The 14,976-nt window shown below is 38.1% G+C and overlaps 1 protein-coding gene across 5 annotated transcripts in view; it reads left to right on the top strand.

Moving 5' to 3' along the window:
• TENM3 (teneurin transmembrane protein 3) overlaps window positions 1-14,976 on the top strand; it is a 1,359,158-nt gene that overhangs the window by 940,827 nt on the left and 403,355 nt on the right. The gene's annotated exons all lie outside the window — the stretch shown is intronic.

The raw sequence follows: 14,976 nt of genomic DNA on the forward strand, positions 1-14,976 counted from the left end.
TTTGTTGAAGACTTTGGAATAATAGTCTGTGGATGGGTACGTCGTAAAAGTGAGGCTAGTGGAGAACGTGTTGAAGTCTAGACATTGCTCTTCTCTGATCAGTTACCTTACGGAAGAGTTAACCGTAAAACACTTAAAGATACGCTCGGATGAGAAATGCAGCTGCTCTTCCCTTCTAAAATAATCCAAGTGCTATTCAGAATTATTAATGCACTCATATCTAGGAGATTGGTTTAATATTGTGTGCGAGGAAAGATTTTCATAAAGTGTACTTCCGTATAAAGTAAGAATAGGCCTATATGAATATATATGAAATATATTAGTTAAATTTAGGGAAAATATTATTTTTTTAACCGATTGTATTATTTTACATTTCCCTGCTTTGCCATTATGGACTTGCTAGGTTACCTTCAATAAGTCTGCCAAGCTAGGGGGGAAAAAAGCCCAGGAGTACTAAAAGTATTAGATGCATATATCTGATATAAATATAGAATTAAAATGCACTTAGATGCGTGAACACTGAGATGAAGGATGTTGTTTGGTGGAAGAAACACTTGACCATGCTAAGAAGATTCTTTTTTTTAATATTTATCGAAGGGAAAAAATCCAGAATAACATTTGTAATCCAGTTACCAAGTGAAGACTGGTACTTCACTCAAATCTCTCGGAGCCAGGAGTGATTATTCTCTGCTCAAATGGGAAAGGAAAAAGGATTAAATGATGGAAATTAGATTTAAAGTTCCAAATCAATCCATAAATTAAAACAACAATTTTATGTAAACACCATAAAATATCAGAAAGTGGAATAATAATCAACTTGAATGTATGTTTCTGCCATCTCATAACAGCAACAATTAGCAGATTATAGGCTCAGCTCAGTGAGATACTGAGTGCCTCTAACTCCAGTTGAAATTGGTGAGCCTTATGCAAAGCCCATGTAAACTGGTGCAGAAACTCCCACTGACTTGCATCAGCTTTGGATTAGGCCCAATAAAAACTGAGAGTGCTCAGCAACTTGCAGGATCAGGTGCTGTTGGTGAAGGGGCACTGTGCTATGTAGACTTAAGAGAAAGCACCAGAGACTCGTGCTAAGGATTCAGGTCAGAAGTTCTCTTTAATTTTAAGTGATAATGCATTTACTGTACTGAATATTGATCTTTGCAATTTCTATTGTAGAAATTGCATCTCTCTTGCAAGATACAAAAGGAAACAAAAAAAATCCTAAAGAAAAACCTTAAAATAATTTTTTGCAAAATCTTATGCAAGTATGTTGCACTTGTTTAAATTTACAGGGGCAGGTTTTAGCTATGGTATTACACATTAGAGATGATTAATCTGATTTTTATATATATAACATTATTTATTATTGTCTTTTAAGAATGACTTTATAATTGATCACTTAAACAAATGCGTGTAAGACTTACTATTTCAGCAGGTCTAGTGATAACATGAATTTCCTGGGAGTTTGTGCAGTTGATATCTGTTTGTCAAAATTAATTCTAGTGTGTTACAATGAAGACTCTGGTTTGATGATTCCCTACCCCCTCCTCCAGAATAACTTGTTAAAATAAGGAAATTCTTTAAGGATGCTTACACATGATACTTGTTCATGTGCAGAAAAGTATTTTGTCATGTTAAATATAAAAATAAATGGTACAACTTTAGTGTTGTATAACTTGCAAAGAGTTTTAATTTGCAATGAAAATACATGCAGAAACCCAAAGTTAGGATAGGTATCAAACACTGTTGGTTGAACAATTAAAAAAAAAAAATACTGGGGGGGGGGGGTTACAGAGGCTTTAAAGCGTGCAGTTGTAGAACTAAGAAAAGGAAAGGTTGTTAAAGCACACATTTCTACAACTGATTAATTGCTGTGTCTTATAAAACCTGATTTATTTCGTACTTTTTTTCATACCAAGCATTACCATTATGAAGCTCTCCTTATAATTGAGATTAATGTTTCTGAGCAAAGAAGTGGTTTGGAGGGCTGCATTCATTTTGAGTGCTGTTCTAATCAATTTTAGATGCAGCATTTCACAATGTATCAGTCTGCATCGAAACCTGCCTTATTATGTAGAATTAACCTGTTGGTGATTGATAGCGAGCCTGCTTCGTCCTGAGAAGTGATTTGTTTCGAAACAAGTGTTATGACTTCCAAGAGTTTGAGTACAGGGTCATGCGACTCCGATGCCCTTTCCATGGCCTGACTGAAGCTTGACAGAGTAGTTAGAGAAAAATGGTGTGCTTTTATGGAGGGGGAAAAAAAAAGTAAAAAAAAAAATAAATAAATAAAAGAAAAAGAGTATCAGTATGAAATGTTGTGCCTTAAACTACTGTATTGGTCTTGAAGTAGTCTGGAGTGGCTAGAATAATACACAAACAGTGTTTTCATGCGTCCCTGCATGCCGTAACAATGCATGTCTGCTTGATTATTTTGGAGAATATAGTTATCCTTAGTTTTTGAAATGAGAACTAACGAGGCTAGCCTCGGACCACAGCATGTACATCTACTGCATGTTAGTTACGTAGGTAATGAAAGAGGTTGTAATTCTTTCCTTTTCTAAAACTACCAAGGACAGTAGTTGTGCAAGTGCCTCAGCAGACACAGAAACATCTCTGTGCCTTCTCTCTCAGCCTCACTACCGTTTTATCCAAAACCATAGTATATGCTCGCACTTTATTGCTGATTGTGATACATAAATATTTTAAGTTCAGGAAAAACTGATTTTTGGGTAGTGTGAGGGAAAACAAGTAAAAAAAATGTGTGAGAGAGAGCTCTCTGAAAACAGTAAACACAGTCCCAAGGAGGTTTGTGTGTGCGTGTGTGTCTATTATCAGGATAGCGATTTCAGTCTAAATTGTACTTATTTATGTATTTCTCGCAAGGCATACTAATTACATTCAGTAGGGTTTTTCTAGTTTGTGAATGGAACTAATTACATTAAGGCTTTTCTAGTTTAAATGTGCTTGTAAACAATACGCAGGATGTTGCAGCTGAAGTATTGAATAAAAATGTTTTCAGTGTTATGCAGATCAGAAGCTAATGAAATTACAAAATATTTACAAATACTAACCTCTAAATGCTCCACACCACTTAAGTCAGCGCTTTGCTGTGGAAGAAGCATTGTATCAGTACAGGTTCATTTTAATGCTGTAGCTGGAATAGCTTCTACTGAACATATAGCTGCTAATAGGGAATGATCTTTTAAATGTGTTGCAAAGTAAAGAATGAAATACTTCGGAAATGCAGACAGACTTCCATCTAAGGAGGAGGTCTGAGACACAGGATGCATGCTTCCTCCTACAATACGTTGACTTTTGTAATAAAATACTTCTCACGCAAAGGTGATATTTAAATGACACAAGGTAGAAAAGTAATTTAAGACTGAAGCCCTCTTGTGCTAATATATGTCATGGGCCTTTGGAAAGGAGTAGGTGTGCTTTTCTGTTTTAGATTAAAATCCAACATAGGAGTTAGACCAGCTGACACAATTGCTTTTAATTTTGTGACTTCTGTTTGTATAACAGGCTTTTGGTTGTTTATTCTTGGTATGTTTGCACCTGCAAAAAGTTAATTCTAAACATTAGTGCCTAGAAATAGAAAAAGCAAAACATTCAATTAGAAATTGGAAAATGTGATATAAAATTCAGCACTGGTTAACACACCCTGCAAATCCACTGAAATCAGCAAATTACCTGGAGTGCTATGTACTGCTGAACTGGGAGGCTGTAGTGTCTCTTTGTGTTAAAATCTTCCTCATATATTATATGGGATTGTAGGTTATGGTAGCAACTTTGGTTCAGTTTTACAATAGGCTTTCATGAATGTAAATACAGTCTTTATGCATGGGGAAAGAAAAAAATCAGTTTTCAACATGAGAAAAGATGCATTATATATTTTTGATGAGATTATTGTTTTTTACACACTTCGTATACTAAGTGTTTCTTTAAAATGAGAATTGGTTTTAGCTATGTACTATAATTATATAGCAGTTTTCCTGTTTCTTTGTGTTTTGTTTTGTCTTTTCTTTTTCCTTGCAAAGCACCGATTGTGGAAAATTTGGACACAAAATAGGTTTGCCAACTTTGTTTACTCTTTAAAAGAATTTATTTTAAAAGGAAGGAGAATTTCTTTCTTCCCACAAAGACGGTCTAAAATCAATATAATCCCTTTCTGTGGGGGAAGGAGAGAACATCAAGGTTCCATGAGCACAGAGTTCGTGTTCCTTTTCTCCCCTTCGAGTCTCATGTAAGTGTGCATTTTTGTGTTTCCCAGGGAAGTTGCCGCTTTATGAGGCAAAGGTAGTGTATGCTGTAATGTATATAGTAAATGTCCCTCATCGTTTGAGGAGGGGGGGAAAAAGAAAAAGGTTAGCTGTCACAAATTTACCTGAAGTAATTTTTAGATATCCATTTCTTTTGATGTGGAGACTCGAATCCCTTTTCACAGTTAATGTATCTTCTATCAGGGTGATATTGACAATTTTAATGTCTAGCAACAGTTTTCAATTCATAATTTAGCGTTTACATCTGCATCTGAAGTCTAAAATAGCAGTTTACAAAAATCTTAGGATATTACATCTTTAATTTTCTCTAAGACAACATAGAAAAATGTTCAGAAAAGTGGCAAATATATTAACCTAAAATGTCAGTTGGTGTGAGACTTGAAACGTGTCATGCTGAAATCAGTAGTGTTGTGGGTATTTTCCAACAGTGTGTTGATTTTTCTAATGTCCTTCTTCTACAGCAGTTAAACCAAAATAAAAAGGAACTAATGTGTTTAATTTCCTTATTTGAGTCTTGACAATTTTTGACGTTTTAAGAAGACTCCTGCCAATGCTACAATTGGTAAAATACAGATTTAAAATATTTTTCTTGGCAGGAACTGCCCTAGACAACTGTTAGACTCTTTAGAGGCAAAAAAAAAAAAAAAAAAAAAAAAAAACCAAACAATGCACAAAGCACATAACTTACCGTAATACAGTGATAGTTTCCTAAATCATGGAAGTCCTTGATACGTTTTGTCTGGGTCGTGGGGTGGGTGACTGTGTAGTGTTTGAAGAAAGCATCATTGCAAATAAGTGTTACTGTAGATTAATAAATGAAAGAGTGCCTCCTCCTTCAAAGGCCTCATCCATTCTCATTATAATTCTTTGAACGTTTGTCTGACCTTTTTAAGGGAACCATACTGAAACTTTATGCTTATAATGTCCTATAAATAAACTAACCAGAACTTGTCTCCAGAAGTTTGTGATCTGATGACAGGAGCAGCAATACATCCTTAGCACAAAAATAATCAAATGTTACGTGTCGCATTTTAGCAAATTGTCCACTTATTTAAAAGTCTCTGTTTTTCTAATGATGTAATGTTTATTATGAAACAAATGAGCACTGAGTAGCTTTATAAAAAATAAATAGCATCACAGTTGTCCAGCCAAAATCTAAAGCCAGATTGTATTGCTGATATTGTTGATGTCAGTTATGTTACTGTTCATACATTCAGAAAGGCTGGGTAGGAAGAGTCATTTTATTTTTAATGAATGATCGTGTAAAAATTTATGAAGCTCGGACGTGTCCAGCTAAATAAATCAGTCCACTCACCTCGATGGAGACACTGATGACCAAGTGTAGGGCCTGTGGTCATGAGAAAGATTTGTAGTTCACAGACTTCACTTGAATTAATCTTTTTTTGTGAACGATTACATCTTTCCTGTTGAAAATTGTATTATTAATTTGAGCAGGTGTTGATGCCCTTGGAAAGCACTAGGGCTTGGACGTTCCTTATTTTCCATTTAAAAAAAAAAAAAAAAAAAGACTCGTTATGATAGCTTGGCAAGGCAGAAAAAAATACTTCATATTATTAAATCAATTTTTCTTGGAGGGATGTTATTTATTCATGCTACTGAAATATAAAGCACTCAATGTCTCCCTACTCCCCTTAAGAGAGATTCTTGATTTCTGTGTCAAAAGGTTGAGTGGCGTTGCCTGAACCTACGCGACTGTAACTGAAGAGAGGTTTGATATTCTGAGCAATCAGCCGGTTGAATTTTTGGCTACAAGTTGTGAGTGCTCATGTATTGCTTTAAGAAGAAAAATCATTGAAAGTCTTACTGTTCAGTCAGGAGTTCCTAGGCTGCGGTTGGCTTGCTGCTATTGGCGTTCCGGAAGGCAAAACCAAATAGTCCTTTTGTCGCACTGGGACTTGAGGAATATTGGAGCGCTACAAATGATTGAGGTTAGACCAAACAAATGGGAATGTAACTGGGAATACCAGAGAGGCTTTAGCTTGTGTTTGGCAAGTCACAGTGACAGACATTCAGATAAGTCTTCAAATTTGATTTCCTCCCATATGTAACTGGTTAGAATATTACAGTTTTGGACAAAGGAGTCCTTTAGCGTTCTAGTTTGCTCTTTCCTGTTTTGAGCCTGATTTTAAAGACGGGTTGTGTGTGTGTATGTGTATGTAAGATTACATAGACTGTCATGAATTTTTTTTACAGCTTTTCATACCTTGCTTTGCTGCTTCTAATGGCAATACGTGCAACATCGGTAGTTGTCTAATCTTCAAAACTAATAATTTGATTTTCGCTATAAATGCTTGCAGAAGATGAATGAGAAGAAGTTTTGGTGGCAGCTAGTACTTGTGTGTTTGGGTGTGTGTTGACCACTCGATACCATTTGACCTGATGAGCAGCATGGTATGAAATTATAGGAGAGGATCTTTTTTCTGTTCATGTGACAAGCGCAGAAGTGTGTGGTTTCAGCAGAGGCCGGAGTGCTGTGAGGTGCAGATCACCCCCCGGAAACGTGTAGGGTGTGAAGTCTCTGGAGAAATCTTGGTGAACGTTGGGAGTAAAAATGCTTGGCACCTTTCCGAAAGTTTTCCGTCACCTCGGTTTTATTAGACCATGAGGCAAGTCCCACCCTGTAATGAAATATTCATGCTTGTGACCCGTTTTCATCTTTCACCTACTTTCATGCAGTCAATAGGAGTTAGTAATCTGTCTAAATACATGATAACCCTGAGATACATGTCTGAATTATTACATTCCATAGAAAACTTGAAAGTAATAAATGATCAGAAAAGCTGGGGATTTATTTTCTCTCTTGAGACTGAAGAATATCTTAAAGTAGAGTGAAAAAATGGAATATCAACTCCTTCTTAGCATGAAATAGTTATAATTACATTTAGAAATGTTTTAAGTGGCTTAAGAATGCATAGCCATTTGTATTATTCTTTTGATAAAATTAAGCTAATTATGAAATGATACAGGGCTAATGATACAAAATGTTAGCAGTTCTAATGATATGTTTAAGAACAGTGTAGTCATTAAGTTCAGTAAACTGAATATGGACCTCATAAATAAATGCTGAATTATAATACAGAACACACCATGACTAAATTAATTAGTATGTTTAATCTAGTGAATTCCAGCTAGGCTGCATACAATATGGACATGTATTTAATTTCTAAATTTAATATTAGATGCATAAGTCAACTCTCACTTATTCAGTGCAGCATTAGTACGAAAAATTTAATATCTTCCAGGGTTTTACATAAGCATCTGGTTTTTTGTTTGTTTGCTTGCTTTTTTGGAACAAGATGTTTTAACTCTGTTATGCAGGGGATTGAGGTGTTGTCATAAACAAGGGACCTGAGCAGTGATTTTTTTTTTTTTCCCCCCTCTATAATAGGTTATGAGCTGGTTCCAAATGACAAAATCTTTCCATAAAAATGACATCACTCATTCAGATTTCTTCAACAACCTTGTGCAGAATATGTCGTATTTACTCATTTGGTGCAAACTTTTATGATAGTTACTCTGTGATCATTATTATATCAAATTTTACTTATGTATAGATAGTTGAAATGGCAGTAGGTTCATACTATTTTTCCACTTGAAAGCCTTATTTTTCAAAGAAAGCAGAAAAGAGAGGACTCTTATTTAAATATTTTTTTTTTGCCAGTGGGTACCTCAGTCTTTCTTAAATTAAAAACATTATGTGAGTTACAGGGCAACATTTTGCTTTTATATATAGTTGGGGGTTTTTTGGCTTAGCTTTTGAATTATATCTGTTTATTTTATATGCATAAATATATTTGTTAGTTAAATGGGTAGTTATGAGTGTTATAATTCATTCACCAATTTCACCACTAAAGTCTTATGTCTGAATTTAGGACAGAAATTGGTTTTTTTTTCATGTTTTTGTTATGGAGCCTAATTCTGCAAGTCTCTAAATTCATGGTCTTCTCAGTTAGTTCCAGTGACTTGAGTGAGGTTGTGCAGGGAACAGGCGTTGTGCTGCAATCAGTGCAACATAGGCTTCGGCTCATTGCTTTTATAGGATGTTCTGTTTAAGATGAGAGTTTGATAATATTGAAATAATTATTATTTTGTCTCTTCTTGATGTGGGATTATGCATCCTGGCCATAACCTCCAACTCAGGCCTACCTTTGCATTGTGGTTTTACTAAATAGTGGACTAAAATAATTTGATGAACCGTTCAGTTTTTACGTGGAGATTGTGAATCACCAAGCAGTTTGACTCCACTTTGCTCCTCAGATTCAAACCTTATTGTTAAATGCATTTTAGGTAATTTCCCTCCCACCCACCCCCAGCAATTTGACAAAGCAGGTCCAATGACTGTTGATTTGCTGGGCCTCTCAGAAGAGCACACTTCTCCGAAACGTGGCATTAGGTTACGCGTTAAGTTACGCCTCTACTACAGTATTAAAGAGCGCCCCGTAGCTGTGTCCCGTGTGTTGGGACACAGTCATCTCCATCACTTATCTCCTGGAGCTCGCCCTTATAACATTTTGACTCGTGCTGATTGCTGGTCTCTGGTCTCCCAAACCCTTCGTGGGCACAGTTCTGCGCTTGGAGCTCAGCGTGGGATCTAGGGGCCGTTCCCAACAAGCGCTTTGCTCGCAGCTGCCTGGTTTGGAGGCTAAGGCTTTTTACTAGCACAGACGTGGCCCTGCTTTGAGAGGGCTTGGACAAGGTGACCTCCAGAAGTCCTTTCCAACTTGCGTTGTTCTGTGAAGCCATGCCTGCTGGCTGCGCTCCTGGCAATCGTTCCTGGGGATATTTAACTTACTTAGTTTACTACTATGGTTTGCTAATTCCATCCTCCACATTTGCAAGGAAAGTTCAGTTTAGAGGGCTCAGAATTCAAAGCGTAGTATTGCTGTTTTAATCAGTTGCAGTGAAGTTTGTTTGTTTTCTTGTTTTTAAATGACTTGTGGGGCTAAGTCTTTATTCACCCTACTGGTATAACAGTTTGTTAATTCACTGAGAGGATTTGTGGCAATGGACAAGCAAATGGAGGGCCCTCTGCATTAGAAACTTTGAGGTATTTCTTGGAAAAAAAAGATATTTTACCTTTAGGAATTTAGCTTTTCTTAATATATGTTTAATATGATAATCGCATTAAAACTGCCTTTATACAAAAGTCTTTTTTTCAACTCTAACTTCAAAATCTTTGATTCGTTGTTAAAGGAGATAAGTTTTCCTGCACTACATGCTTGTTAAAATTAATACTAGGAAGGAAAAGACAAACTTTGTTTAATATACACACCTGCTAATTATTACACAATGCTGACTTGACAGAATTTAAGTTTGCTTGCTTATATTAAGTCTTAGATGCACAATAGAAAGTATTACTTATTATGGACAACACAGCTTACAAAACGGAGGTTAACAGTTTGTTCAGTGTTTATTATGAGACTGGATTAAAGATGACGGTAACTGATACAGATTTGAGAATCTCCTATTCTCTATATTTTTTCTAAACAGTTAAGTTACACAAAAAAGCTTACGGACTGGAGAAGAGTAACAAGTTAGTGCTGGATTTCTTTTTTAACATTGGAGAGAGGAATAATAATAATTGTTGACCAACTCCCACACTTAAGTTCCTTATGCCAAGCTGAAGAGACTATGCTTACATGCAACATGTAATGAACCAAAGCTACAGCAACAGATGATGTAAACATTGATGTAAAAGCACTTACAATTTATAGATTCGCCTTTAAAGCATTTACTTAACTTGGAAATGAGCAATTAGGTATCTAAACTGGAAAACCGTGGGTTTTAGTCCTCTGAATGCAAGCGGTTAACTTGGACATGAAGTTAAGTGCCTGATGAAGCAGTTTTCCTGCAGTGCTTCGGGTCCCCGCGTGGCCGATGGAAGCGGATAAACGCGGCGGCGTGCGCGGGAGGCTGCCTGCCCGCGGCCGGCACCGCGGGGCTCCCTCGGGAAGGTCCTAGGGCACGGGCCTGCCCGTCCTTGCCGGGCCGCCTGGGCGCTGGCCTCGGGAGCGCTGCTCCGCGAGGTGCCTCCAGCTTGGGCTCCGCTCAGTGAGCCGAGTTCGGCGCACGGGGCTTCATACACGGCGCCTCAGCCAGAGCTGCACCAACAAATACCGTGGTACTGCGAAAGCGCGGTAGGGTGGGTGGTAGGGGGTACTTTAATGGGGACCGAAGCGCTGTCTTCAGGCTTTGCGCTGCTTTTAGAGCTAGAACGAAAATCATCCTGTAGATCTTTCCACGCTGTTTCATGATCCATTTGTAAGTTGATTAGTATCCACTAATTTCGGGGCAGCGGGAAGTGTTTCTACACTATTTCTTTATAACTGGATTAACTGACAAGCACTGTACCTACCACTATTTTGAATAGATTTGCTAAATAACATTCACAAAATTTTAAATTAGAAAATGTGCAAAAATAAGGTCAATAATTTCTAAAACTCTCTAGCTCATTGATGCTTTCAAAAATATAAGTAGAAAAAAGCTGTAGATTTTCTCATAGTACTGCCAACGTTTTGTGGCACTCTGTTTCATGCATATGAAAGTAATACGGATTTTGAAAGGTTGGTCTTGATATTTCTTCTTCGTCTTTTACTGTGCCTTTCTGGTGACTGTCTCAGCCCTATTACATTTCTCCCCCCCTCCCCAAACAGCAATGACAGAAGTCACACCACCATTGCCTTCCCCATCATATTAGCTCAGCTGTTTGTGGGGCCACATGATGAATTTGTTCAGAGAAATGGTGCAGTTGAAAAATGACCGAATGACCAGTCAGGGTTGTGTGGTTTTGGGGCAGGCTGGTCGTGAGCTCGCTGACTCAGCACGGTGACGGTGCAGGGACGGACCGCGCAGGGACAGGGGTGGCAAGGGCTGCCTCTTCAGTGATGCTTGCGTTTTGAGCAGTATTTCAATAGACAGTCTAAGCTGCCATGAATTTTTATCAACATATTGGGCTGGGATGATAAGTCTGAATTTGAGTCATTGTCATATACAGCTTTTATTATTTATAAATAATAGGAGTAGCAACATAGCATAGCTCACACACTTTCCTTGTGTATTAAATCAAAAGCACTTACAGGAGAAAGACTTCAAAAAAGAGTTGGCTGTGCAACCTAGGTTTTCCCTCGTTGTGATCTGCTTTGTTTCACGCTCAGCATTGCAACAGAAGACGCTTGGGACTAGGCTAAGCAAGAGAAACCACACATGAGAGAGAAAATGGAAATACACAGCTTTTTTTTAGAGTAACTCCATGTGTGCCTGCATACAGTAGGGCCACATGTTTCTTTTCATGTATACATTTCATAGGAAAAAAGCCCTGGTCCTGAGATTCCCCTGCTCTGTAATTGAATTGCAATCATTCTGCAGTTCAATCAGTGGCAGCACAAACACAGCAGCAATCAGCCCTTGTTTACAGAGGACATGTCTGCTTTCTGTAGACCTTGCATTTCTGTAGTCTTCTCTAGGTTGTTTTCTTTTTTAAACACGTGTTGTCAGTGTAGTGTCAATGCTGTCAATGCTTATGTTGGTGTTTTGTGTGTCTCAAAGTTTTCAAAGAAGGAATAACCTGGAATCGACCATTTTGCCTGAGAGACTGAATGAGAACAGTATTTCCTAACGCAGCTTTCCCCAAAGTCCTTGCTGCTTGTTTAGAGCCAGACTTCAGTGTTGTGGAGGAAGGAGATAGCAGCTGCTTTATGTAGCTTTTCCCTCTGCCTACTGATTTCTGTTTTCAGATATGGATGTACAGGTTTATGGGATTTTTCACACTTTAACCCTACCCTTTAGTACCAGCTGATGTGACAGCAGGTAATTCTGCATTGTGTGATGGGCTTGTGGGTATGCATTGTGCAGCCGTGCCTGTTTCGAGACGCCACCGTTTGGTTCCTGTTTTTGCCTGGAGAAGGTCATACTCGCTTCGCTATGGGTTGCGACAGTGATGCTCTTATTCCTCCTGTCGGAGTTGTTCCGTTTCCCGTGGAGAACATGCAGATCCCTCGCATCGGCAGAGGGAGGGGACATGTCTTTATAGCCTGATGCTTAGGGCATGCATTTGAGACAGGTAAAATCTGTAGCTTCCTTTAATCTGCCAGAAGTGTCCTTTCCCTGCCACTGCTCTGGTGCTGACATGAGCACTGGTATGGCTTTGGGGTGAGCCAGAACTCCCTCCCCGCCCCCCCCCCCCATTAATTTTTCTTTTCTTTTTGACTTGTTTCTTGCAGCTTATTTTCCAAACTGTTTTGGTGCCACAATACAGTTGCTAGTGCTGGCACAGAAGAAGAAGGCACCAGTAGCCAAGGGTAGCAAGAAGGCTGGGAATGAATGTTTTAAAAGGATTATATGGGATTAAAGTGACCATGTATATTAAAAAGCTAAGGCATGCAGAATATGTGCCCTTTCTGGATGTAAGATGTTAAACTCTATCTTAGGCCTGGGAAGTGTCTGAGTGTGTATATCACTTTTTGGATCTGGCTTTTGTCTTTCTATCTGGAGGAATGACTGTCAGTCTGTGAGCCATGGCTCAAATCCTGATCCTGGTTCACAAAGATTAAAGGCTTTGTATGTGCAAAGGGAGAAAATTTAAAACCAAAATAGTATGCAAAGTAAATTGTTTTAAAATGAAATATATTAGATTTTTCAAAAATGTCTCTCTCCTGGGGGCAGTGGCAAAATGTTTCTAATGTAATGCAACACATTATTCTTGTGCGCATCCATATCCCAGGCTTGGTCTTAAAACTGTAGCAGGATTCTGATCACGCGTGTGCTGCCCTTGCCACAGTAAGAGCAGAGCGACTGCTGTCGTTATGGCTTGAAACACAACTGTCGTTACAAACCTTTTTCAGTAGTTCGTGACTAAAAGTTACCAGCAGAGTTTATTAGGTGTAATAAAACCTATGCAGTTTACCCATATTTTACAGACCTGAATATTGAGGCAATGAAAGGAGATTTGTTCATAGAACCATGCGAACTGAGAACAGAGCCCTCGTATAACCTGACTCCTAATTAGGCTGTATAGAAAATAGTTCATATTCTTTATATTCTTCTTTTTTGCCTTGCCTGTAACTTTGACTTGATGCATTAACTTGTCTCTCAATTTTCTGAAAGCCATCACAAATATTTCTGTGAAGAATGAAGATAATGTGTCAGCCTGTGCCTTTTAGCTGAATATCCTTAAATATAGCCATGCTTTAACATTGAAGACTTCTTTTTAATGTCTTCTGCCTTCCTTTGGTTCAGAAATGATCCACTGCTGTTCCTTCCTAATTCCAGTATGATTAAATTTCCTTGCAAACTTTGCTGGGTATATTGGAAGAAAGAGGTGATGACTAACCATATTATTAATGCATTTTAAGGTGACAGTCTCAGCAACTCTCACATTTTAATATTATGAGTTTATTGCTGCTGCCATCAGTGAAAATGGTCAGTGTTTTTTGAATGCACATATGTGTATGAATACTGGTAGCATAAACATCACCTTAGATAAGTAATTTCAAAAGTGTTGCCAGGAAGGTGCACAGTGCACCTTCTAAATGTAAATTTATTGATAAGGACATTGCTTTTCTTAGTTACATCTTACCCATGAAACTATTAAAGATTAAAAAAAAATCATCGTGGTAAAGTGAACCTAAGAACTGTAGCTAGTCACTGACTGAGAACATCCTTTAATTTGGATAACAGAAGTGTGTTGTTTCAGCATTACAGAACTGTAATTAGATGGGTGGCTCTGCAGGTTTGAATACATCAGTTAAAATGAGTATCAGATCAAAGTTTATCTTTCCCTTTGCTCTGCCAGAATTATAAAAATGTATACTAACAGATATGTGAACATATTTCTATATATTTCTTACTACTAGTACAGATTATAAAAAATGATTTTAATATCACAATACTAACCTTTAAAAGAATTTCTTTGATTTTCTTTGTTTCACAAAATGACTTTATCTTAGCAATTGAAACTTGAGAGAAGTTTGACATTGTCTCTTAGATGCGGTAGTTATCAAGGAAAGGAATTATCAGAAATTAAAGACATGGACAATATTTCAAGCCTAAGCATGTTTCCCTGTAAGAGAGAGCAAAAAAAAACCCCCAGCTTTGAACAGTGCCTTCCATCCATGAACCAGTCTGGGCTACTGATTCAAAAGGAGAATAAAACTTTGTCTAATAAAACAACAATAACGACTCTGGTATTTCTCTCCTAATTGTCTCGTGAACCGAGGCAGAAGGTGTGTTGTGCTGGTCTAGGTATGTATTGTTGTGGCCTGGAAATGTTTTTATCCTCTTGCAAGTTTTCCCAGACTGGCTGGGCTGTGGCTGGATGCCAGAGGCTGGATGGAGGCTGTTGAGCTCCACGTTGGCCACAGATCTAGCATAACTGAAAGCCGAAGGGACTGCGTAGAGTTTTTGTGGTTCTCACTTGCAGCGTTGCCCACCCAAGCCAATGGAGTATCGCGTGCGGCACTGGCTGTCTTCAGGTCTTTAGCCTGCATCTGGCATCTCCCCTTCTGTGCCTCTGCCTGTGTGCAGAGGCTGGGGACCAGGATGTCCTCACCAGACGAGGTTGCTATTCCATGGGAAAACCATCTTTTGGGCAGTCCTGACTGGATGATGCATTTAAAAGTTCTCAGAAAACAACCAGGGTGAGAAAGGCGTACTCATTTAGTCTCCAAAGTTT

This window comes from Dromaius novaehollandiae, chromosome 4 (assembly GCF_036370855.1).
Source record: "Dromaius novaehollandiae isolate bDroNov1 chromosome 4, bDroNov1.hap1, whole genome shotgun sequence".
NCBI classification, from domain to species: domain Eukaryota; kingdom Metazoa; phylum Chordata; class Aves; order Casuariiformes; family Dromaiidae; genus Dromaius; species Dromaius novaehollandiae.